Here is a 27,452-nt window from a genome sequence, read left to right as displayed (position 1 = left end):
TCTTCCATAGCTTCTGCTCCTGCCTGACTTCTCTTTTCTCCATAGCAGCCTGTGCTGTTCTAGTCTTGTCCAGTAGGCCCCAGTCTCTGGCCACATCACTTTCTTCCATTATCCCTCCTGCCCAGGCAAGCTAATTTTCCACAGTTGCTAGTCTCTGGGCTGCCTCCCTGTTCCCTCTGTGGCCTCTCAGCCATTCCATCACTCTGTAACCAGTCAGTAGTTTGGAAGATCTAGAGTGGCTTCTGTTTTCTGGTTGTCTTTGATAACAGTTTATTGAGGTTGCCTGATCCTGCAACTGTTTTTCTCCTTCTAAGTTGCTTCTTGCAATCTACTGTGAGGACAACAGCCAGGTTACCCAGTTTATTTTATTGGACATAAAATTACAAACTTTACTGAGCATTAGAGCAGAGTGATTTAGAGCCTGACCTCTGGCATCAGAATGCTTGGGTCCCAAATTCTGGGCATGTTTCTTAACCTCTCTGAGACTCAATTTTCATCAGAAAAATGAATACAATTATAGTACCAATGTTGTCTACTAAGATCAACATCTATGGAGGGGAAGAGAAGGATTTGGGGTTGGTGGGGTTGGGCAGAGGGAGAAGTTGAGCTGTGATACAGTCTTAACAAGAGCCTTAGGCAACCCCACGGGGAGCTCTAAAGCAGGTTGGGCCTTTAGTCACTGATTTTGACCATTGAGGGCAGCTGCCCAGGAAAGGTGCGTGAACTTGGGTGAAGCAGCTTTCTCAGCTGAGGGCAGTTTCCTGCATTCTGCCTGCAGCACTTGCAAGATCAGAGGAATAAGTTTTTCAGCCCCGAAGTGGAGTCTGGTCATCGCATCAAAGAGTCCACACGTCTCCAAGTGTACAGTTGTGAAAGGTAAATACTTAACCCAGGAGAAGTATGTCATTTGGTGCCTAGTTCCTGGTGAATGCTCAACAATATTAGTTATCATTATTAACAGATTCAGTATACTAGTAGAGGTTTCAGTAAATGGACTTTATGATGTCTAGTTGAGCTATTTAGAGTTTTTACTGACTTCGGGCCCATGACCCTGCCCTAGAGAATGGAACAAATGTAGTGTAAGTGGTCTGTAGGTAAATATGGTTCTTTTGCTTCTACATATAAGCCAGTGGCCGGCAAACAGCAGCTCGTGAGCCACATGCGGCTCTTTGGCCCCTTGAGTGTGGCTCTTCCTAAGCCTTAGGAGTACTCTACTTAAGTTAATAACAATGTACCTACCTATATAGTTTAAGTTTAAAAAATTCGATTCTCAAAAGAAATTTCAATCATTGTACTGTTGATATTTGGCTCTGTTGACTAATGAGTTTGCCGACCACTGATATAGGCTATTAAGCACATTTGTACTTTTACATTAATGTATATGTGGTATCTTTAAATATGGCTTACCCATGGTTCTTATATCATAACTAGAGGCCCAGTGCATGAAATTCGTACACAGGTAGGATCCCTAGGCCCTGGCTGGTGATCATGGCCGATTTGTGTGGCAACTGGCTGGGTGAACGTGGGGGGCACCTGCCTTGGCTGGCCTGGCATTGCCCGCATGCTGGCCCCACCCCCCACTGCCTCTGCTAGTTGCCTCCCTCTGCAGGGTGACTAGCGGAGCGGTTCGGGGGTGCCCCCTCTGGCACCCGCCTTGGCTGGCCTGGGGCCTGTGGGCTGGGGCAGCTCCAGCATTGAGCATCTACCTCCTGGTGGTCAGTGCACATCATTGTGACTGATCAACCAGTCGACTGCCTTGGCTGGCCTGGGGCCTGCGGGCTGGGGCAGCTCCAGAATTGAGCATCTACCCCCTGGTGGTCAGTGAACGTCACACCAAGCCGTTGAGCGGTCTTAGCACATCATTAGCATATTATGGTTTGGTTGGTTGAACAGATGACCAGACGACTAGACACTTAGCATATTAGGCTTTTATTATATAGGATCCTCCCCAGTAGTCATGATGTTTCATATTTCATTGGATAGGAATTAATACAGCTTTCATTTTTGGAGCACTTATCATGTAGCCACAGTGCTATGGCATTGATATTCCCATTTGTGGTGAGGACCTGAGGTGAGTGAGGTTAAGTGGTCTGCCCGAAGTTCTCTAGCCAAGATGTGGCCTCTATGTTCTCCCTCCAGGGTTGCAGCCCCAGGCTCATGAGCGCCTACGCTTTTAACTCCACATTTTAACAATTTAAACAGCAGTAGGGGAAACCTTCTCCTCTGAAAATAACTCTAGCAAAGTGTAGGTGTTGTTTTGGTAGAAACATTTCAGCTGCTGCCATGAAAATCTTCTCCCAAATGGCTTTGTGAGAGCAAAGCTGTGCAGGCTCTGCTTATGTTTATGATGTGAGCCTTATGGCTCAGCCACAACACAACTGTTTTGTTTTCCTGGCCTTGTTGGCAAAGCAATTTAATTTCTGGATTTCCGTGAGGAAAAAGCCTAAACAAATAAATTTCTTTATAATTGGATGTTTAAAGATGAGCCAAAAGGAAAAGTCAAAATGGGAAACCAGGTACATTTTCATACACTGAATTATGCTGTAAGGGGGAGGGGGCATAAGTAGATAGAATGCACTCAGTAGTTATACTTTCTAATAGTTGCCTCTTTGCTATTCATCAGGAAATGGTTATTATAATCACCTAAAGCCCCACAAGCAAGGTGGGTGTTTAGGTAAGTGCATGTTCATCACTGTTAGTGGAGAATAGCAAATTAGGTCACTGTTTCTTTATATCTAAATAAAGGTAATGCTTTACTGTAGAAAAAAATAATTTTTCAAAACTGGGTTTATGGTACTAATGAGATGTCTAGGAAGCTCTAAGGTCAGGGATTCCTCAGAGTGTGTTCTGAGGAGCCCTATTTGTTTGATGTATCAGTTAGGGTTAGTGTTGACTGTTTATAACAGGAAAATGTAAAAAGCTAACAGTGACTTAAACAGGATGGAAGTTCATGGAAAAGAAATTCAGAGCTGGGCACTCCCTGATTTCTTCCATAAGATAGGCATATGGCAACATCTATCTCAGTGTAAACAAGAAGGCATGTTAAGGTCACATATGACCATTACTGATAATACCTAGCCTTAACATGACATGACACTAACCATATGCCGAGTACAGTTCTCAACAAACCTGTGAGGTAGGTGCTACCATAATCATATTCTTAGATGGCACAACATAGGTACCAGAAGGTTAAGTGACAGGCCAAGGTTGCACAGACCTGAGGTTTGCACACAGGCACCTGGTGCTGTGGTCCTGTCGCAAAGTCAGGCTGAAGAACTGCCTCTGTAGGTATGAGTACATGGTCATTTAAGAAATGAGAGAAGTAAAGGTCTAATTTTCACAGAATTGAGAGGGATTAGAACAGTGGTCGGCAAACTCATTAGCTAACAGAGCCAAATATCAACAGTACAACAATTGAAATTTCTTTTGAGAGCCAAATTTTTTAAACTTAAACTATATAGGTAGGTACATTGTTATTAACTTAATTAGGGTACTCCTAAGCTGGCCTTTGCTAAAAATGTCCTCAGTCTGATTGAGGTACGTTCGCTGAGGTCGACCCCTTCCAACTCTCCCATCCACACTCGTCTTGTATACTTGTTTCGTCTATCTCCTTTCGTTCATCCTCTCTATATGTCCAAATCATCTCAACATACCTTTCTCAATCCTCGACACTACATCTTCTTTCACTCCACAACGTTCCCTGTACGTGCGCGCCCGCACGTGGTATTTTGTGGAAGAGCCACACTCAAGGGGCCAAAGAGCCGCATGTGGCTCGCGAGCCGCGGTTTGCCGACCACTGGATTAGAACAATGACTTCGCTTTAAAAAATTAACTTTGGACTCTTAGTTCAGAGCCTGCCCTGGCAATTTACATAGCTGTTCCTTGCTGGTACATTTGACATTCAGAAGCAACCAGATTGTAATATCTTTTCTTCGAGGGGTTACTGGCTCTGCGCATCTTGAAGGTTACATTTGCAATCAGCATTCATTTCATTGTTAACCATTTTCCTTCACATTAGTTAACAGAGTTGTTTCTTTTGTTTCCCTCTCTTTTCTTTTTCTTCTTCTTCTTGTAAAAAAAAGTCTAGCTGGGTTCTAGTGGGGTTGATAACTTGTGGGATTAAATGGGACAACTCCAGTTCATTGTTCAGGAAGCTGTATTTGCCACAGAGCAGTTTTCTCTGTCCTTCCCCATTTTAGTCCAACATGGTCATTTATCTGAAAGAGAGTGAAGAGGCACATGGCATTAACAGAGAGTAACTTTCCCACTACATTGTGTGGTTCACTCTCAGGAGTCACATTGAGCTACATGAACAAAGGGAGGAATTTCCCTAGAAGCCAAAGCAGAGAAAATCATATGAAGCAAAAGATAAATAAGTGATGCCCATTTGCTTTTATTTGTTGGGGATGCTATCATGAAATACCACAGACTAGGTGGCTTATGACCAGCAGACGTTTATTTCTCCCAGTTCTGGAGGCTGGATGTCTGAGGCCTGGGTGCCAGCATGGTCAGGTGACGGCCGCTTCCAGGTCGTAGACAGTCCCTTGTGTCCTCACGTGAGAAGGGGCTCTTTAAAGGACACTCATCCCCTTCCTGAGGGCCAATATTCTCTTCTTTGGGGGTTAGGATTTCATGATTATTGGGAAGACATAAAAATTCAGATGATAGTGATATTCAAGCAGATTTTTTAAAAGAGATCAACCAAAGAACTTGTGTGCATATATGCATAACCCATGGACACAGACAATAGGGTGGTGAAGGCCTGGGGCGCGGGCAGGGGTGGGCTATAAGGGGTCAATGGGAGAAAAAAGGGGACATCTGTAATACTTTCAGCAATAAAGATTTTTAAAAAGAAAGAAAAAATTACAGGCCCATTTCACTCAAGAACATAGAGGTAAGAATCCTAAATAACATATTATTAAAGTAATACAACTGAGTGTAAAAAATATAATGTATCACAATCAAGTTGAGTTTATCCCAGGAATACAAAGCTGGCTTCATGTTAGAAAATCTTCAAGGGTAATTTACCACATTAACAGATTAAAGAATAAAAACCATATGATCATCTAAGTAGATGCAGAAAAGATATTTGACAAAAGCATGAACTGATAGATGATCATCCTCTAAGCCAGGGGTTCTCAACCTTCTGGCCCTTTAAATACAGTTCCTCATGTTGTGACCCAACCATAAAATTATTTTCGTTGCTACTTCATAACTGTAATGGTGCTACTGTTATGAATCATAATGTAAATATCTGATATGCAGGATGGTCTTAGGTGACCACCACAGGGGTCGCGACCCACTGGTTGAGAACCGCTGCTAAGCAGATTGGAAATAGAAAGGAATTTTCTTAACATGATTAAATTTATCTATTAAGGGGGAAAAATGTGGCCATGTGTAATACCTTTAACAATAAAGATCTTTAAAAAGTTATCTATTAAAAAATGTAAACAAAACATTACTTGATATTGTAAACAATAGAAATAGTTCCTTTAAAATCAGGAAAAGATAAGGGTACCCACTGTTATCTTTTTTATTCAGCATTGCAGTTTTAAAAAATTTGTATTGATGTCAGAGAGGGAGGGAGAGGGAGGAGAGAGAAACATCAATGATGAGAGAGAATCATTGATCAGCTGCCTCCTGCAAGTACTCCACTGGGGAATGAGCCCACAACCCAGGCACTTGCCCTTGACTGGAATTGAACCAAAGACCCTTCAGTCCGCAGGCTGATGCTCTATCCATTAAGCCAGACCAGCTAGGGCCAGCATTGCACTTTTGAATTTATTTTTCTTAAATATTAAAATTAATATATTTAATGGTGGAAATTTTTACATAAAGTAATAAAGAAAATAAATTAATGGCATATATTTGAAAAGAAAAAAGTTATTGCATGTAAAGTGGCTATAATTTAAACAAAAAGTATTTTACTGGAGTGATATTCAAGAAAACTGTGATTCTTGGGATGCTGCATAAATCAAGCAGAATGTTCAAATTTTGGAGGAATCCTGTATCTCATTGTAGGTACATTTTGGCTGGTGTCATATGGATAAGGAATGGCAGTCTAATTTTTAAGTCTTAATAGTGAAATATTGGTATCTGTAGGAAGAGAAGAAAGGAAACTATAGTGGAATCCAAGACAGGGCACTTGTATTTCTGGCTTCTAGAGCATCACATGCGTTTTAAACATGCCTCAATTGACTGCCTCAAATTTTAATTTAAAGAACAACAAGAAGCTTTTCTTTTCTCTTATACAAGGGCCTGTGAAAAAAATCTCTCTAACTTACCTCATAATTCCCAGGCCAAAGGATCAAGTTTCAATAGATCATTATTTACCTAGATATAGTTATAAAATACTGGAGGCCCGGTGCACAAATCTGGGGTCCCTCAGCCTGACCTACACCCTCTCACAATCTGGGACCCCTTGAATTCTTGCCATAAGCCAGGTACCATTTTAATATTTACCTGTAATAACTCCTTTATCCTCACAATAATCCTTTGAAGTAAATACTGTCATTATCTCTATTTTACAAATGAGGAAGTTGAGGCACGGAGATCTTAAGTAACTTGACTAAATTCACATAGCAAGGTTAATTGTGAAGCTAGTAGTAAACCCAGACTGTTTTAATTGCTATACTACAGTGTTTCCCAAGTATCAGTCATTCAGATATCATCTTCATAGTCTTTGCCATGGATATATTCCACTTCTATTATTATTTAACGTTTTTCACTTTTTTTTTACCTAAATAAATGTATTTAAAAAAGAAAACATTAAATATAAAACTATCATGTGCTACAAATAGTAGAAATAGCCAATAAAAGTTAAAAAATAGTGCCCATTCAATCCTGAGTAGATAACAATCCCTGCCCCAAACCCTGAGTCAGGGCCCTTTCCTTGCGAGAGAGAGAGAGAGAGAGAGAGAGAGAAAGAGAAAGAGAAAAAGATTCCTTCTGTGTTATTCCAGGCTTTATCTGTATAGCATCTAAAATCACCTTGCAGTTTAGCATTAACAGTGGCTTCTACACGCTGGGAGTCACTTGTCTAAAATATGAAGATGTACTCTTTTCAGAATTAACTTAGGGAAAGGGAAGCAGAGGCATGTTAAAATGAATTCAGGCCTGTGTTAGTTTAGCCAATCCAAGTAAAGCGATTGTCCGAATTATTAACCCTAAATTATTAATCTAGTTGCCAGAAGACCCCTTCAGATTGCTTTGTGGAAAGGATTATGGGTAATTTTTACCAAAGTTATCTGTAGAAGATGTGGTTACCCCTGAATTTTAAACCAAACTACTTAGAAAATCATCTTGTTTCATTCTTGACACATATCTATTGGTTTGAAATATCAGAGAGTTTTAAGCCTCTTTCAAATACCTGTTGGAGATCACTGGGAACAATGTTCCTTTTTACCAAGATGGCATTCTCTTTTTATATGCACTCTCTATGATTATTATATTTTGATTATGGTGTGAAAAGTAAAAGGTGTCTTTTCATTTCTCACTTTAACATAAATGATGAGACCTAGTGTGTTTTCTTGTCATGTAGAGGCCTCTGTAAAAGCAATTCATGGACATAATTAAGCCTCATCAATGTGAACAATAAATTAATCTGCATCTGAAGATCTTACTGATTATCTGACCTCATAATTTCCACCTATTCGGATTGTATTTTTCTGATGCTTTTTACATGATATGAATTCTTTATCACGATGATTCTATCCACAGTGCCTCTTCTATACCAGTGAGACTTGTGATGGAGTGAGCTCAGCGTGACAAAAGTGATAACAGACTTAAAGATGGTGAATGAAGCTGGCTTTATCTTGCTCAGCATTCCAATTTCTACTTTTAAATATTATAGCTAAATATTAAATATTACTATGAAATATAATAGCTGCACATAGGCAGCAAGATATTAAATGTGTCTTGTGTGGCTAGTGAAAATTACAACCGTTTGTGGTTCAGTGTGCCAGAAAGCTTTCCATGGATTGGGGGCCTGTTTAGCTGCTCATGGATAGGGAGAAGAGGTGGGTGGTTTGCGGGAGGACATGTGAATATCTGTCCACACTAAAGGTGCTGTAGGATCTTGTCTCCAAGGGACCGCCACTCCTTCCAGTCAACAGTGTGGTGGGCTAGATCGGCCACTGTTTGGTGGCGTAATAGAGACCACCTTTATGTGCAGGTTTCGTCTAGTGGTGCCATGGTGCATTTCATCTCTTTGGTAAGTTGAGCCTAGGACGGGTCTGTAACAGTTTGGCTGTGGCTAATTTGTCCTCCTCTGCCCTGGGCTAGGTTTTAGAAACCAGACTAGCTCTGGAAGTGTGTCCTGATTTCAGAAATAAGATTAGTGAAGGTGTTGGGATAGTTAGGTCCTCACAGGTGAACCGTGTCTGTTTACTCACAAGTGTACACCTGGCATCTGAACAGCCCTGGGCGCATGGCAAGTGCTCAGTAAATAACGTGTCGAATCAATGAGACTACAGTTAAATTGGACATCTGATGTTCTTGGCCTTATAACATTTTTGCTTGGTGACAGGAAAGCACAACAAAACTGGTGTGTGTTTGTGTGTGTGTGCTCGAGTGCACACCTGCATTTTTATAGCTTCCTTAAGAAATAGAACCAATTTCAGTTTTTGAAACTAAAAAAGAATACAGAGCGTTATCTCGGAGTTCTTGCCTGGTTTCCCACAATAACAGTTTCCCTGACTGAAAAAGGTAGTTCCAGCTCTTGCGGAGACAGAGAAAAAGGTGGCAATGACTCCTGTTCCTTTCCTTTTTTGTGTCTGTGCAAGGAGAAAGAGTGAGCCTGCAAGGATTTAGAAGAGAGAGAAACCATGTGGAAAACAGATCATTTTTCCCCCAGACTTTAGGTCTTGAGGATTAGTAGAACATGCTAGGAAATAGGTTCTTTCTCTTGGGAAATTACTAATGCTGGCAGCTTGAAATAGCATGAAAAAGAGTTAGTAGAGACAGATAGTTTGCTAGAGAAGAAGGGCCCAAGTTAAGTGAAAGCAGCAAGAAACTCCAGTTACATTAACAAGTAATTAAAACAATGCAGTCTGGAGCAGAAAGGCAGCCCCACGTGTTCTTAGCACCTACTGCGTGTCAGGCTATATAATACAGACATTACTTTCGAGACAGCTGTTATTTGAAGTATCTTATACTTTTAGAAAGATACTATTATCTCCGTCTTACAAATAAGAAAGCTGAAGTTTAGTAAGATCTGTAATTAATCTAAAGCCACATTAATAGCTAGTTCATGTAATGGGGTGAGGGCTCGAACCCAGGCCTGTCTGATTCAGAAACCCAAGTTCTTGCCCCAGGTTAAGCAGTCCCTTGCCTTTCTTATAATTGTATTCTATATTTAGCAATTAGCCCGAGTCGTTCCTAGCTTTTGCCATTTTTAAGGAAGAGAACTATTTTTACAGGGAAGGTAATGTTGGATTGTGGACTCAGTGTTGGAATTTTAGTTAACTATGCCCGGGTATGTGAGTGTTTGTGTGGAGGGTGGTGGTGGGGAGGGGGATACCCAGGTGGTCCAGATCCTTAATCCTCAAAGTGTGGTCTCCGGACGAACAGCATAGGCATCACCTTTGAGCTTGTTAGGGCTATAGAGTCTCAGGCCCACAGTAAACCTCCTGGATCTCAGCCTGCATTTTTTTTTTTAACACAATCCCTAGGTCAGTGGTCGGCAAACCGCAGCTCGTGAGCCACATGCGGCTCTTTGGCCCCTTGAGTGTGGCTCTTCCACAAAATACCACGTGCGGGGGCGCATGTACAGTGCGATTGAACGAAAGGAGATAGACGAAACAAGTATACAAGACGAGTGTGGATGGGAGAGCTGGAAGGGGTCGACCTCAGCGAACGTACCTCAATCAGACTGAGGACATTTTTAGCAAAGGCCAGCTTAGCAGTACCCTAATTAAGTTAATAACAATGTACCTACCTATATAGTTTAAGTTTAAAATATTTGGCTCTCAAAAGAAATTTCAATCGTTGTACTGTTGATATTTGGCTCTGTTAGCTAATGAGTTTGCCGACCACTGGGCTAGGTGATTGTGTGCATGTGAAAGTTAGAGAAGCTCCGCTCTAAACTTCTGTGATTCCAAGGCTGCTGTCTGAGGGACTGATTGACTTGCTGTGCAAAAGCAGCAGTACCAGATAGTGACAATACGTTTTCCCAGTTTACTGAGTACTTAGTATGTAACCAAATGATATTGTAAGTGTTTTATGTAGATTTTCCATTCAAACCTTTTCAGTAACCCTGTGAGGAAGGTATTTTTGTTTCCATTCTAGAGATGAGGAAATGGAACTATAGAGAGATTAGGTAACTTGTCCAAAACCTAACAGCATTGATGCCAACACATGTGTGTTTAATATCTAGAATATCTTCGAGATGGTTCGTGTAATGAATTTTATTTTACTGACTTTAAATGGTGAGACAAAAATGAAATGAACTCTCTTGAATAAAATTCACCATTACTTATATCATGTGGGGTAATTTTTTTTTTATGTTGGAGTAGAATGAAATATTTAGACAAAATAACTGAGGAAGCATTTTTATTGTTCTGTGGATTCTGTTCTGACTTTAAAGATAAGTAACTTTCTCACATTGTACTGATAATTTTAATAAAATATGATTCAATATTATGGATGATAGAATTCATGTTAATAATGATAACAGTAAAAGATGTTGAACACAGCTAGCATGAAGAATTAGAGGAACATTGGTGAGTATATAAGTTCATATGATAATTATTTTTTTTTGGTTTATTTCTTCACAGAGTGTTCTTTTTTTGTTTTTGTCAAATCTTTTTGTTTCATGATTCACTATGCGATGATCAGGTGGACTGAATTGGCCATGTTGGTTAGGTTGTCATTATGCTTTAAAATAATGTTCTCTGCTAATTTGGCCTTTGTTCCCTGAAACAAGATTGACTGGACCCTGTGTGTACTGACTGGGTTGTCGGCATTAAAGTCCATCTCGAGGCCTGGCCAGCGTGGCTCAGTGGTTGAGGGTGGACCTAGAAACCAGGAGGTCACAGTTAGATTCCCGGTCAGGGTACATGCCGGGTTGCGGGCTTGAGCCCTAGTAGGGATTGTGCAGGAGGCTGCTGATCAATGATTTTCTCTCATCATTGAAGTTTTTATCTCTCTCTCCCTCTCTCTTGCTCTCTCAAATCAATAAAAATACATTTAAAAAATCCATCTCTAGTAAGGTTAGAAAGATCAAGCAAACTATTAAATAATTACTTTGGTCTTTCATCTATAAGCTTTTTTAAGGGGAAAAAAAGGAAGCAAAAATGTGATTTTGTGTGTTTTGGGAGGGGGAAAAGGAAGGAGCAGGGGAGGAGGCAGATTTGGGTGAACCTAAAAGTCGTCTTGTGTATCATGCCATAGTAAATGAATATGCTGATACTTTATTAAATTGGTAGGTAATGAGAATCAAACAATATGAGTCAATATACTATTTAGAGCTACTACAGTAAAAGATGCTATATACTTTTTAAGTATATTAAAGGAATTAGTAAAGCTAACACATTCAGTGACTTTAAGCAAAATGATACATTAAAAAAACAACAACACCATTTTACCAAAGGCTAATGATATAGAGTTAAGTTCTTATGGCATCTCATTAACGTTATAAGCAAACGGCGTTGAATAAAACAATGTTATTTGAGAAACTGCTGTGTTTATCGTAATGTTGGTGTATCCTGTTGAGTTTGCTTATCTGGCAGTATCAAATATATAATAAAGCTGTCTGTACCAACTAATTTTTTTTTTAAAAAGCTAAAATATAGTTGATTCTTGGTATTCACAAGGGACTGGTTATAGGACCCCTGTAGATACCCAAATCCCTTATATAAATTGTTGTATAGTATTGGCATATAACCTATATTTGCATATGGCAACACCCCTGTATGGCTGCCATTATTTCATTTGAGTGGATTTAGCATGGTGCTTGCTCCACTTGTGGCAAATTCAAGTTTTGCTTTTGGGAACTTCCTGGGATTTTTTCCCCCTGAATATTTTCTGTCTTTGATGGTTGAATCCTCAGATGTGAAGCCTGCAGATCTGAAGGTCCCTGACTGTAGAAGCCTTTTCTCACTCTCAGTAAAAATGTTTATATCCTTCCTTTACACACAGTTCTAATAAACTGATTTTTAAATCCACAGACCTGTCAGTGCTGTGCTGGTGAGTGTTCAACCCCTGGCTCTGAGAAGGGGAAGGGGGAAGGAGCTTGGTTTGTCCTGCCGCCCAGGTTCTGTGGTGAAAAACCTTCCCATCGTGACTGGAGATGGGGAGGGATGCGCACAGTTGTGTGTTGCAGGCAGTGGGTGTTGGCTCAGCACCACTGATATTAGCGCCAGGAGAACAGAAAGGGGAGAGGCAGTTAGCGGGAGGCAGTGGAGAGATAGAAAAACTAAAGAATATAAAAAATAATATAAGCAAGTTGGGAGGCAGCGGCTTCTGTTAAAGGGACGAGAAGAGATAAACCAAAGAACTTATATACGCATATGCATAGCCCACGGACACCGGCAATCGGGTGGTGAAGACCTGGGTGGGTGGGTAGGGGCTGGGAGGACGGGGTGAAGGAAGGGGGTAAACAAGAGGCAGCTATAATACTGTCAACAATAAAAAATAGACATAAACAAACAAAAAAAGGGATTAGAGTAAATGTGTCTGTTCTCTTCCCTGAAACTGCGGAGAGAGAAATAAATGACTGAAAGTGGGAGAAAAAATTATTTACAAAAAGTAGGAAAGGCTAAAGCCCCGACTCTGAAGAGTGTCTGCCAAATTTGCAGATATTTGGAGCAGATCCCAGGAAATGAAACCTGTTTCTCTCCGAGCCAGCAGGTGGAGGCTTTGCAAGGCTAAGGCTGAGCTGTTCTGGAACAGAGGCTGAGGCACAGGCAGGCCTCCCAGCAGCACTCCTTCCTAGTTGGATGTTTTTTTTTGTTTATTAGATTATGCAAGATCCTCCATGGTCTCTCTGTTTATTTTCTATACTTGAGGTTTGTTTTTTTTTTTGTTTTTTTTACTTTTTGTGGAAATGAATTATTACAAATGTGAATAATAATATAATAAATGTTTGTTTATTTATTTATAACTTTAGATAGTATCTATTGGCTCTTAGATACAAAAAAAAAATTTTTAAACAGCACATTCATACTTCCATCTTCTCCAATCTCTTGGTGGTATTACTATTTTTGTATTATCAAGCTTTGTAACATTTTTTATAGTTGCTGTAGCTGTACTTATTTTTCAGCTTTGTTGAGATTTAATTACTATGTAGCATTATGTAAGTTTAAGGTACGCATGCTGATTTGCATATGTATCTATTGCAAAATGGTTATCGCAGTGAGGTTAGTTAACGCATCCATCCCCTCACAGAGTTCCCATTCTGTGTGTTTGTGGTGAGAAGATTGATAACATTTTCATTACATTCTATATACCATAATTGTTTGGCTTCCATTTTATATTTAAATAAATTATGTTGCAAAAACCAGAACAAAAGAAAATATCAAACCAGGAAACCTAACTAAAAAATGAAATAATAGCATTAAGATGAACCACCTGGTTATTAGAAACTGTAATGCAACCATAATAAACTCATTCATAAGAAGGAAGCAGTCTTGTGAATATGAGTCATCTAAAATAGTCATTGCGGGCAAATGTAAACCAAACTCAGCAGTGGTCGTAATTAGTATGAAAGATGGAGTACTTTTCATTTTAATGCCTTCTGTGGTCTGAACTTTTTAAATAAACATGTTACTTTCACAATTAATTTTTAAGACATCCAAGCCTATATCCACTCATGATAATGAGAACAGATGCATGTTCTTCACAGTAAACAGTGGCTGTCGAGCTCTAGGTTTTTGTCACATGGCAGGCTCTTAGTTCATAGTGACTGAAAGAACCAAAGCACATCTTTCCAGAGCTTTGTAGTTTGTATTTTTCTCTTCTGATTCTCATGTAACCCTGTGACATTATCATTATCTCATATGACATTTTATTGCTCTTTGGGAATTAAGGAAAATAAGGCTTTGGGAATTAAGCTGCTTGCTCAACATCATATCATCCCATGTCTCCTGAATCATTTTTTTAAGTAAAATATGTTTCTCAACATATAGTAGTCTCTTCAATCGAATAGTATAGATTCTACTGAATAAAATCATAAGTACATTTATGAATTAAAGACATTAATTATATTAAACATCTTCATATTAGAAGATTTAAAGGAAGATGCATTATTTTAGAAGGCTTTCTATCTTTAAAGGGACATATTTGGAAAAATAACTTGTGTGAAGTAGTCGGGGTGGGTGAGGGCACAATGTTGACTTAATGATCTCGGTGGACCAGCTGTGAATTACCAGTCTATCCTGGTTCTATCCTGAAAACCCACTTATTCATATAAATGAGAAGTATAGACTGTCTGGGGGTCACTGGGGATGTACAGGGATAACAGGACATGAGGACTTGGGATAAATTGGAAGTGTTTGAGGCGAGACAGGTTTTACTCAGGATTTATAGGAGGCCCATGACTGAGTTTCTCCCTGTGTAAAACTGGTTGAAATGTGCACTTATGGATGTGTTGGGAGGTGTTTTTAATGGCTACTCTGGCTTGGTGTCAGTATCTGGGCTGAAGTGCCCACTCTGTGGAATACATTGCCTGAATGTTGATCTCTGGAGGCTGACATTCAACTTTTGAGGACACCACAATGCAGCCACATGTCCACTCTTACCACCCGCAGAGGTTCTAAACAAAATGACCAGCTTCTTGAGGATAGAAAACATGCCGTCATTTTTGTAGCACAATGCGAGGGATATAGTAGATGTTCATTAAGTACCTGTATAATATGTTTCCTTTCCACATGCTTCCATTTGGAAAACAGGTTTAGCTTTCTAATATTGAGTGATCTGGATATTGACCACACTGGAATTTCAGTGATATCAGTGCAAGTTGGGATAGATGGGATGCCTAATAATTTAATGGCTTTTCTGAGTGCTTTGAAAAACACTTCATGATGTCAGGTTTGTTGATTAAAAATTGGCAAGTGGAATCTAGAGTTATCAGCATTTCCCAAATCTGCCTCATGAAATACAATTCCCTCTGGATGCTGTTCAAATAAAGGATTCTGTGATTAAGTAAGTTTGGGAAGCAATGCATAAAGTATTACGTTTAATAGATTGATGATGAATATTAGCATTTTAAAAACAGAGAAATCCTGCAGTATAGGATTCTGTGGACCATCCTAAAACTTTCCCTGGAACTTTGTTTTGCAATACATTTTACATTAGCTGGCACATTTTGGAAAATGCTGGTTTTTATTTGTCATGCAGTAGCTCATGGATGGATAGATAAATTGGGGAATGTGTGTGTGTGTGTGTCTTAATTGGATGTAGAATTAAAGTCCTCTTGAGATATAGTTGTAGTACAAAAGTCTTCACCTTTTGCTATCCTTGCAAGGGAGGTAATCTCCAGATATCACTATAGATATTAGTTATTTATTTTTCCTTATATCAATACTACTAAGCTTAATGAAATTCTGTATCCCTTCTTGAACCCTGAAGGTATGATAAGTTGAGACAAAGATTCTCAACAGCTTACACGTTTCTGTTCATTTCCTGACTCGTGGGCAATCAGTTTTGCTTTCCTTTAGGGTTTTATCCTGAAATTTTTGTGGCCTTCACTATAGAAAGCCCAAAGATTTGTTTTAAGGGCCAGTTTAGGTGTCAGCTTCAAATTGTAAGCTCTCTGTTGAATAAACCCCAGCCTGTGACCAAGTGGTGTTTCCTGTGATGTGTGGGACCTCTTACTCATTCCCTGGCAAGATGCTTGTGAAAAGCACTTGCTTATCGTTGGGGTTCTGCTGAGAATGGTGAGGAGACTGTGTCTCTGCCCCTTTGGGTCCTGAGTTGTGGCTGTGGGCCCTGCTGGCCCAGCCTCTGTCTTTGTGGCTATGGGGTGGGGACTCTGAGGGAGAGGACCGGTCTCCTTACACGGTGTGGCTTGTGCATCCTGAGCCTCTCCCTGCTCCTTGCCTTCCGGAAAGAGAGAGCTTATCCAGGAACAAGGATTGCCCCTGCACTTCGCAGCCTGCATCGGGCATACTCTCAAGAGTCTGTTTCTGACTGGGTGAAGTTCAAGTCATACTCACTTCGTTTCAGGTAAGAGAGCATACTGAAAAATGGCTTTATGAGTGGAAGTGAGGATTTACAAGGGGGAGTCGTGTTGAGAAGTTTATGGTTTTAATAGCCTATATAAGGGCTATTGTGATTTTATTGTTGTGATTCCAGAAGGGGTAGTGAGAAAAAAGAAAATATTTCTGTGTCTTTAAATTTCTTGGCTCACTCAAACATTTCATGAAGATTATCTTATTTATTGTTGATTTGTTTCTTTAGATATTTTAATAAGTGAGAAACCTAAGACAAAATTAAGACAACGAAGTATATTAAACACTATCATTGTGTTGTGGTTCTGGCATTAATTTGATTCAGATTTGTTTTAATGTCTGTTTATAAAATTTCCCTAAACCTAATTGCAACTCAAACAGAGTTTTCAATATGGTATTTATCAGTGTGATTTGATTGGTAGGATTTTTGTGTGTATGTTATTTAGGATCTCCATATTTTAAAAATTAACTATATATGTGGGGGGTAAATGAGACATCTCTATACCTTTTGCCCAGTTTTGCTGCTAAGCTAAAACTACTCTAAAAAAACTATTAAAAAATTAACCAATTTCTTGAATATACTTTTTATGAATACTTAAATGTGATGCAATTCAGCACAGAGTGTTAAATATTTTTCCATCATGCATGAATTATTACAAAAACCGATTCAGTTTTTTGTTTTTCATAATTAGCAAAAAAATATGTGACATATTACATGTTTTATGTTTTGATTGCCATTTTTTGGTTTCAGCTATATAAGATGGGGAAAATGATTATATTTAGAAGTCTCTTCCTAAATAAGTGAGAATGAAAATATACCTTGTAATTATTGTCTTGGAAATGTTACTTACGCATTGTCTTGGAAACTTACTTAGACATTATGGAGAATTGCTTTCTGAAATAAGAGAGTGGAAATTAATAATTTAGAAAGTTAGTGTATTTGGTAATGATATTTGTAAAAATCATTTTTCATGTAATTGCACATATGCATAGACAAATATGTGATGCTGGAGTGTGGACGTTACAGTCGGTACAGAATAATTGGCATTGGGTGGCTTTAGAAAAGCAGTTCCAGTTTGTATACTTTGTTTTTCAGGAATGTCTTAGTATCTTTAAAAATAAACGCAATTATGAAAGCGGAGATAAAACATTTATTTCTGTGTGAACCATGACTAGCCATAGCTATTTGAGCATAAAACAGTCTTTATTATAATGGCAAGTAAACAAATATGAGCATTAAAATAAACTTACTTTAGACAGATGTGTACTTGAATGGAATGCAATATTCTGCAGCTATATTTAAGGGGGAGTGAAGACCTTTCACTAGCTCTGTCTTACGGCCGAATTGAGGACAGTGGTCTCAGAACTCTTTTGATAGTTACCTGTCGGAGAAAACATTTTGTATGCTTTTTACATTAAAGAGCAATTGCATGCAAAGTGATCCACTCTCCTCAGGTATGTGGAGTATTTCTAGACACATCGAAGAATATGAAACTTTGACAAATGCTCAAAAACAGGGTCAACCGTGTTTTATTGTAACAGACTTTCCAGGCCCTCAGGGCTAGAGGCAGGTCTCTCCCACAGGTAGAGGCTAGGACTGAGGCTTTGCAAAGAGGAAGCGGTTGTCAGGGGAAGGCGCTCACAGGGGACAAGGTGTTGCTCACCTGTTTACCAATCAATACCTCTCCTCTGAGTCTGAAGTCAAAGCTGCTATTGAGAAGACAAGTTACCGAGGGCCGGTCTGCAGACTTGTAAGATCACTCCACTGCGTCTCACTCATTCGTGTGTATGCGAAACACTTGTGATTTGGTTAAATGGCAAATTCTAGCACAGCAGGGTTTGAGATGAGGCCTGGGATTCTGCATTTTTCACAGGCTCCCCTGCTGCCGGTTTGGGGACCACACTTTGACTAGTGAGGAGCAATACAAAATCAATAGCTGCTCAGACTATTATTTATAACGTAATGGACATTATCTAGTCAATACCAAGCAGTCAGTTTGCAACGCAAATGACCGAGACTGTGATTGAAGTGAACTCACTAGCTGGTGTCACTGGCTCCTTCACAGATGATGTAACTGACGATGTGTCACCTGCTGTTTTCTCTGGAATGAACGTGAGGTATTGTGACCTCTGACAAGTTTCCACTGCTGCCCTTTTCTGGGACTCATCATTGTTGGAAGCCCTGCCCTTGCCTCTCAGTACGTTCCTCCTTGCATTGCCACAAATACCAAGGCCTCCTCCACTCCTTCCCTCTGCCGGCACTTTCTACCCATCTGAAGCCTGTGACGTGTGTTGGCTTTAATTTGGGTCTTGCACCTGAGTATTCTAACAGCATCTTCTGCTTAACCTGGCTTGCAGGTGCCCCACTTAAGCTCACTGTGAATTTAAATATAGAAACTTTATCTGTGGGGAGCTACTTTTTTCCCTCTCAACACACAATTTTCCAACATAATCAACCAGTTTGAGGCGGTTGATTTTTTTTTTTAAGCCTTCCATGTATCAGCTTGTTAGATCTGTGCTTTGGATTTTCAACTTAAATATTCTGCCAGGGTCCTGGATACCATGTGAGCTCCTAAAGAAAAGAATATGGTCAGTGGTCAGTGCTGTGATATTCTGAACTCATCAGTAATTCCCTTCCCATCATATTTGCTTCCCCCAAATTTTTTATTTTTTTAATCCTCACTTGAGGAGTGAGGATATTTTTTTCCATTGATTCTAGAGAGAGTTGAAGGGAGGTGGGGAGGGGAGAGAGAGAGAGAGAGAGAGAACAGAGACACATCAATCAGTTGCTGCCCACAGGAGCCCCAATAGGGGGAAGGGGAGTGAAGATCTGACCTGCAATCCAGTAAGTGCTCTTGACCTGGAATCAAACCCTCAATCCTTTATAGGCCAGGCTGATGCTCTAACCACTGAGAAACACTGGCCAGGGCTTCCCCAAACATTTTAATTAAAATATGATGTATATGGTAATTTGAAAGAGTTTTACAGTGAACAACGGTATATTCACCATCTAGCTTCCACCATTAACATTTTACTTCTTCACATGCCTGTCCGTCCACTTTTCCCTTTGCCCATCTCTCACCATCTTATTTTTGATGCATTTTAAAATAAACCCCAGGCATCAGTTTGCATATTTCAGCATGCTATTATTAATAAGCATGCTGAAATCCACACAGCTCCTTCAACAGTCATTTGTTATAGATGCCATTTGCTTTTCCAATGAATAATGAATTATAAGCAATGGTTTTATTCAGTTCTGTTCAGTGAGAAAAATCCATATAGTGTAACTCAGCATGGGAGAGATTACATGGTAGGTTTTCAGAAGCTTATTTTAGAGTCTTTCTCCAGATACTACATGGAAATTTTATAGTGATTTTTAAAGGTACATTTAGTGGAAAGTTCAATATTGCTTGACAGTTTTGCATATGAAATTTACATAGAGTGAAATGCACACATCTTTAATTGTACTTAAGTTGAGTTTTGACAGATGGGTGCACCTCTGTAAACGAGTCCCCAGCAAGATATAGGACATCACCATCACCTGAGAAGGTCCTCTTATGCCCCTTCGCAGCCCTTATGTTCTTCTGTGCTTCTCCTCAAAAGAGGACTCATGACCACAAATAAGTGATTTGTGATCAGTTTCTTTCTTCAAACTACACTTTGATCAATTTCATTTCATGCAAGTTACTTTCATAGTTGGAACTACATATTTTACAGCACTTTCTAACAAGCTAATATTTATTCTGGGCTAAATCCTAGTGTTCTTGTTTCTGACAAAATTGAATTTTTTTTTTTTACCACAGTAACTTAGATGATCTGGTTTTTACTTGGCACAGATGACTTGCCAATGACTTGATTGATTCTTATAATATTTTACAAGATGGTTGGTGAGATCACATAAGCAGAAATGCAGAGACATGGGGGTAATCCTGCTTTAAGAAGTTCTTTGGGCTGACGCACCTAGTGTCTCTGGATATAGAGGGGGGGGAAATCTTCATTTCAGGCCAGGGTTTTCTGTGAAGATATTTGAGGATGTATTCACCTCATAATTTAGCTTGAAATGTTCTTAATACTTCTTCAGGAACAGAAAGCTCTGTTCCTGTGATAACCTTAATTTCTGACATTCCATGTTTGGGTCAATTTTATCCTCAAGTACTTCACAAAGGACTAGATCAGTGATGGCGAACCTATGACACCTCTGACACGCGAACTCATTTTTTTTGGTTGATTTTTCTTTGTTAAATGGCATTTGAATATATAAAATAAATATCAAAAATATAAGTCTTTGTTTTGCTATGGTTGCAAATATAAAAAAATTTCTATATGTGACACGGCACCAGAGTTAAGTTAGGGTTTTTCAAAATACTGACACGCCGAGCTCAAAAGGTTCGCCATCACTGGACTAGATTGACTTGGATCGGCCCTGATATGGATACAGAGCTCTGTGTAACACCCCACTATCCAGACAGCACACCCCACTACCCAGACAGCCACTTGCTTGAAATGCCAGACTCCCAGCATGACCTGCAACTAGGAAGTAAAATGGCCAACCAAGCCTTTGGTCACAAAGAAGCAGTTTTTAAATATCTAACAAGAAAGTAGCACAGCAGAAAGAGTCTGGTCAAAACGAACTGAGTTCCTCAAGTTGTTTAGGGACTATAAAGTGCTCATTTTTTGAAAGTGCCATGAAACTCCCATTTTTTTTATTTGCTTGCTTTCACTAATCACTTTAAAGGAGATTAGACTCATCTTCTGAAAACCCACTCAGCTCCTTCAGTTGTTACTGACATATAGATGTCCTTTGTTTTTCCAGTGAATGTTGAATTATAAACAGTGGGTTTATTCAGCTCTGTTCAGTGGGAAAAATCCATGCAGAGTAACTCAGAGAGATTATATGGTAGGTGCTCAGAAGCTTCTTTTATAGTCTTTCTCCAGATACTGCATGAAAATTTTATAGTGTTTGGTTTTGTTTTTTAAGGTACATCATTTAGTAGAAAATTATGTTTTCTTGCTCATAAAGGAATCAAGGAAATATCCAGCAGCTCACAATCTATGACCTTTAGAACCAAACTGAACAAATATTCAACAGTTTTCTAGTCAAAATTTCAAACCATATATTGGCTTTATTTTTTAAGGACAAGAAGACATATAGTTAATTGCCCTGGCCAGTGGCTCCATTGGTAGGAACATTGTCCTGTACACTGAAAGGTCGCAGGTTCGATTCCAAGTCAGGACACATACCTTGTTTGCAGGTTCCATCCCAGGCCCTAGTCAGCCCATGTGGGAAGTGATCTTTCTCTCTCTCTCTCTCTCTCTCTCTCTCTCTCTCTCTCTCCTCCTCCTCCTCCTCCTCCTCTCCCTCTCCCTCTCCTTCTTCCTCCCTCCCTCTCTTCTTTCCTCCGTTCTTTCCTCCCTCCCTTCCTTCCCCTCTCTATAAAAATCAATGAAAATGTCCTTGGGTGAGGATTACAAAAATAAAAAAGATATATAGTTAACTACCTACAGGCTAGAAAAAAATTCTATGTGAATATTTCCTCTCTTACTGTTTTTCATACTTAATTTATACTTGCTTTTCTCAGAGATGAAAGGACAGAGTAGTTTTTGCTAACACTTGTGAAGTCAGTTATGATAAAATAACTCAGAAAACCATGTTTTATGAAAAATATTTAGGTTATAAAGAAGCACCTTTCCACTGGATTACAACAGTATGAGACCTGTACACATTTAGTCATTTCATCTTCTGATATAAAATTGTGTAACATAAAGTAGAGAATCATGGGAAACTATTTCTCTCTCTTACAGTTTTAAGCCCTGATGATAGAGAAATACTAATTATCTTATCCCATAATTTGCAGAGTTGCTTGCATTTGTTGTAAATTCATCTTATAACAAAGGACTACAATTTATGCAGTTTTTATTATATTCTCAGCTTCAATTAAAAATTTAAGATTCTATGACAGGAATCACTGAGCAATTTCCTTTGAGTAGAATATCTAACCCTCTTTCTGCATAAGTTCTACCTATCCTTGAAGGTTCAGCATTACACCCAACCATCTCAAAGCTTTTCTGACAGCTGTCAGTCAACTCTCGGCTGCCCATCTCTCCCTTTCTTGAGTACATATCACATTAACTTACATTTTGGCATTGTTCTTCTGTGCAGATAACAACTGGTAATTACTCTCTAATTATTTTGTATTATTAGCCTCATCCTCATAGTGATATTATAAATTACTCTGTTCCAGAACCCTGTCTGGCATTCAGTGCTTTGTGCTTAGTGCTTAGTGTTTAGTGCTTTTAGAGAGGCTTCACTCAATAAATATTGCCTGCTAATGGCCTGAATATTAAGAGAGGCCACTTGTCTCTACAAACGTTACTAACTTTATTTTCCCCTTCTTCTATCAATTTGCTCTAAGAATAGAATTAACAGAGGATTACTTTAAGGCAAACTAATTTAGAGTTTTATGTTTCTTTTTCCCTTCATTTTTAAAAGTCATTACCATCTATCTGTCCATGTTTCGGTAATAGTCTTAACATTTAGCACTTGAATAATTCCTTCCTCTGTGAAGAACAAATTGTATTTCGAACATAATTTCATTTTCCAGAGTGGCTATAAAGCATGTTGGCCCCATTGATTATCTAGAATGGAAGAAAAATTGAACACATTGAAGTTCAGCTTCTGAATGACTTGGGGGCAGAAAATGGACCACGCATTGCTTTCAATACATCAGGGCCAGAGACATGGAGTTCTGTGAACAGCTGAGCTGTCGGCCTCTGCAAGCTTGGATGTGGTCTGTAGTCAGTGGTCTGGAGTAGAGGACTATGCCACAAAGTCTGCTCTATTGGTCAATCCAGCCTTTGTCCTTACTCTAGCCACATCACATGATTGGAACTATCCAACAAAGAAAATAGGGAGCAACCATGTTGGAGTCCTACCTTGCCCTGCACAGTGCTACTAGTTGCTAATTTTATGCAAACATACTTTCCACCTCTCCTAACAAACTGGGAGATCCAGCAAAACCTGGACTCTTGTTTTCCCCATTAGAAGAGGCATATGCTCTCCAAGTCCAATCCGGCCTCTCCCACATCCCTATATTAGTTTCCATTGCTGCTGTAACAAATTGCCATAAACTTAGTGGCATAAAACAACACAAATTTACCATCTTGCAGGTTTGGAGATCAGAAATCTAAAATGCATCAGCATGGCTGTGCTTTTCTGGGGACTCTCAGGGAGCCTCTGTTCTTTGCCTTGTCCGTCTTCAGGATGCTGCCCAAATTCTGGAGCTCAGGTGTGCATCACTCTGATCTCTGTTTGCATTGTCATATCTCCTTTGATTTTGCTGCCTCCTTCTTTCATTTTATAAGAACCCTTGGGATTACATTGGGCCCACCCATCTTCCCATCTCCAGATCCTTGATTTTAAGCATGTCTCCAAAGTCCTTTCTTCCATGAAAGGTAACATATCACAGGTTCCAGGGATTAGGATGTAGATAATTTTGGGGGAGCATTATTTCTCCTACCACACCACAAATCTATCCCCTTCCCACAGTGATACATCTGACCCCTTCATGCTATAACCTCTGAAGTGTTAGACAATTGCAATTGATTTCTACAAACCTGGAGTTGAATATTTTTTAAAATTACATTTTAAAATTATAGTTCACAGACAATATTATATTAGTTTCAGATGTACAATGAGAATGGAAATATTTTTAAAATTGATCCTTTCCCTCCCTCCTCCTCACAAGTCATTATATCTTGTTTTCTTTTCTTTTCTTTTCTTTTTTTTGTATTTGTATCTTTTAGTAATGATATGCTATGAAAAAACTTGGCATACCATATAGCCATTTTAAAGGGAAGACTACTTTTGATATCTTGTTTTCTGAATGTTATATTTAATAATTTAAAAACTAAACAGCCCTCCCTTCTCTTTTGGGTTGGCTTTATGTCTGTGTTTTGTTATTATTTTATCTACCTTATTTTATATTTTAGTCCTTTTTACATTGTGGTTTCTTTTTATTCGTAGAGTAAACTTCCTATTCATTAAGTCATTTCTTCCCTCCTTGGTCCCTTAACAACGAATCCCTCAAACCCAAGTTCTTTTCCCCTGTGGAGTTTCTGATGCTATTGTATTTTGTGTTTTTCTTCTTTGTTTCTCCACTTTTTCATGTCTTCTTATTTTCACCCTTTTGTCTTTCTCTCACAATTCTCTTATCTTTGTATTTTTAATATGACAATAGAAAATTGTGTATGTTTTGAACTTGTGACACTGTCATTTATTGGCAAAACATAGTATACTATTCACTGTTATTCATAAGAGAGTGGCAAAATTAATGTCAGAAGTGCAGAAGCTACTTAGTAACCTATGGACTGAGAAAACCTCATCCATACACAAAGGTATCGGAAACAGAAACGATTTGTCCATCTTTTCCAAGGATCATGAAATTTTTTCTTCTGACCTTTCTTATTGTTGCTAATGCTGATAGTGTAGCTGGGGAAATAAATTAATTAGACTTCACTTTATTTAATTAATGGGAAAGGCATCCCGGGTATTGGTCTAGATTACAGTGGTCCGCAAACTGCAGCCCCTTGAGTGTGGCTTTTCCACAAAATGCCACGTGCGGGCGCGCACGTACAGTGCGATTGAAACTTCGTGGCCACACTCAAGGGGCCAAAGAGCCACATGTGGCTCGCAAGCCGCAGTTTGCCAACCACTGGTCTAGAAGACCAGGGTATAGAGCAGTGGCTTTTAAAGTGTGGTCCATAGACCAGCAAATCAATATCACCGGGGAATTTGCTGCAAATGCAAATTACCAGGTCACACTTCAGACCTACTGGATATGAAGATCTTGGGATGCAGCCCAGAAATCTTTGTTCTAACAATCTCTCCGGTAGATTTTTATGCACAATCAGGTTTCAGAACCATTGGTGTATTGTTACACTAGGGGGCTGAGGAGAAGGCTTAACTCTTCTTTGTCTTCTTTGTAGATCAACTTATGCATTCACTAGCCCCAGTCTCCAGGGATGTCACTTCCAATAAACTATGTTCCTGTACTATTTTCAGTTCTAATAAACTGTACAAAGTCACCTTGTCTTACCTCAGAAATAATCATTGGTGGATTGGCATCAGGAAGAAATAGTTCTTAGTTGAACTGTCTACCTACAGGGCTTAAAGCTTAGGCTGTAGCAAACTAAATGGAAATCTCATTCCTGGAACTCACCAATTTTTTTCCCATTTATAAAATTATGGCTGTTTCAATAAGTGCTAATGTTTCAATTCATTGAAATCTTTAAAATAAATTACCGACTTGCTCCATATGAAAGAAAAAGTTCTATTCCTTCCCCCCTTTGTACCCTGTAAAGTTATTGAAGTACATTTCTTATCTACCACATAAGCCTGTATCCATGGCAAATCAGAAATCCCTAACATTGCCTCCAAATTTGATGTAAAGTACACTGGGCCACCTAAAAAAATACAGTGGAACCTCTGTTCTCAAACTTAATTCATTCCAGAGGCTGTTTGAAAACTGAATCATTTTTTCGCATTAGAAATAATGCAAATTGAATGAATCCTTTCCAGACCCCCAAATGATTCCATTTTTACCTTTCTTATATACAGTACATGTCTAATGTACTGTTTAATCTATAAATCCTTTAAAAACAAAAAAGGACATGAAATGTAAATGAAAATTTAACAAAAAGGAAATGAAATGTACAGTAAAAGTAAACATTTAATAATAATAGGCAGCAACAAAAGCAAAAAAAAAAAACAAAACAAAATACACCATGAAATATTCATATCACAATTTCTGGAGATATTAAAAGCTCAGAAATCCCCTTTGCAATTCATCTCTCCCAACCCCTTGGTCCAGACAACCACTAGTCAGCTTTCTGTCTCTATAGATTCTTTTTTTGACTTTTTCCAGGATCTCTTACAATAGCAATCATGTATTCTTTTGCTAGCTTTTTTCTTTCAGCATAATGTTTTTGAGATTCCTCCATGTTGTTATGTATATAAGTAGTTGTTGGGGGAAAAGTTTCAAAAGTCAGGATCACTTCCAAAGAACTGACAGGTAGCCTTATTTAAATCCATAAGAGCTTGAATAGGAGAAACTTACATACACAGGCAAAGCAGCTGCACTGCCAGTGGTGGCTGGCTGGGAATTATTCACATCCCTCCCATTCGCACTCTCTCTCTCTCTCTCTCTCTCTCTCTCTCTCTTTTTTGATTCTCATCCAAGGACATGTTTTCTCTTTTTTTTTGAGAGAGAGAGAGAGAGAGAGAGAGAGAGAAACATCAATAGGTTGATTCCAGTACTTTTCTGACTGGGAATCAAACCCACAACCTAGGTATGTGCCCTGTCTTGGAACTGAAACTGCAGCCTTTTTGGTGCACAGGACTATGCTCTCACTAGCTGAGCCACCTGGCCATGGCCAGGCTCTCCTTTTTATAGGCAGTTAATAGTAAAACCATATCGTGAGTAGTCACGTAGACCACCAGAAAGAACAATGCATTTTTAAGTTAACAGATTACATCAGCAGTTATCCACACTATAAGTTCATTAACCTCCTTTCTGGGGGCATGACGCTTATCTTGTCTGCCAAGCCTGAGGCTACAGAGAGTTAAACAGTCACAGAAGGTTGAACAGTCACAGAGAGTCCAACATTTCTCAGACGTCTTCATTGCTGGAGCCATGTTGCATCTCTGAGTCCCCTACAATGTTTTTAAAAAAGTTGCTGAGTGTTAATTAAGTGTATGGATATATCACAGTTTATTTACCTATTGATGGACATGTATATTTTTTCCACTTTCAGGCTATCAAAGTTGCTATGAATATTTGTATGTAAGTCTTTGTGTAGACATATCTTTTTATTTCTCTTGAGTAAATACCTAAGAATGAGATAGCTGGGTCATATGCATGCTCAGCTACATCAGAAATTACCAAATTGGTTTTTAAAATGATTGGAGTATTTTGCATTCACAACAGCAATGCCTTAGAGTTTCTACTAGGCCATTTTTACATGTTGTGATGCCAGACAAATAAAAATATAATTTTGTGTTGACACTTAATATACATATATTAACATTATACACACATATGTGTATGTATACAAACACAGAAATGTGGACATGTTTTATTATGCCATATAGCACAATATCAATTTTGCTAGTAAAATACAAGATATAATTCTATACATAATATAATATTCTAACCTGTGATCCTGAACACAAAACACTTAAATTACATATAAGTGATTGATTTCTGTGTCTTTCCTTAATATTTG

General features: G+C 38.9%; 1 protein-coding gene across 1 annotated transcript in view; it reads left to right on the top strand.

Moving 5' to 3' along the window:
• Window positions 1-16,000: 16,000 nt before the first annotated feature.
• Window positions 16,001-27,452, top strand: part of PLCB4 (phospholipase C, beta 4) — a 290,061-nt gene continuing 278,609 nt past the window's right edge. The window contains exons 1-2 of the mRNA XM_014546473.1: window positions 16,001-16,164; window positions 18,236-18,456. The gene's annotated coding sequence lies outside the window, so the exon portion shown is untranslated. The remainder of the gene's footprint in view (window positions 16,165-18,235; window positions 18,457-27,452) is intronic.

This window comes from Myotis brandtii, unplaced genomic scaffold (genome assembly GCF_000412655.1).
Source record: "Myotis brandtii unplaced genomic scaffold, ASM41265v1 scaffold45, whole genome shotgun sequence".
In the NCBI taxonomy this organism is placed as follows: Eukaryota; Metazoa; Chordata; class Mammalia; order Chiroptera; family Vespertilionidae; genus Myotis; species Myotis brandtii.
Note: the sequence above shows the minus strand (reverse complement) of the source record. Positions and strands in the feature narration are given on the sequence as shown.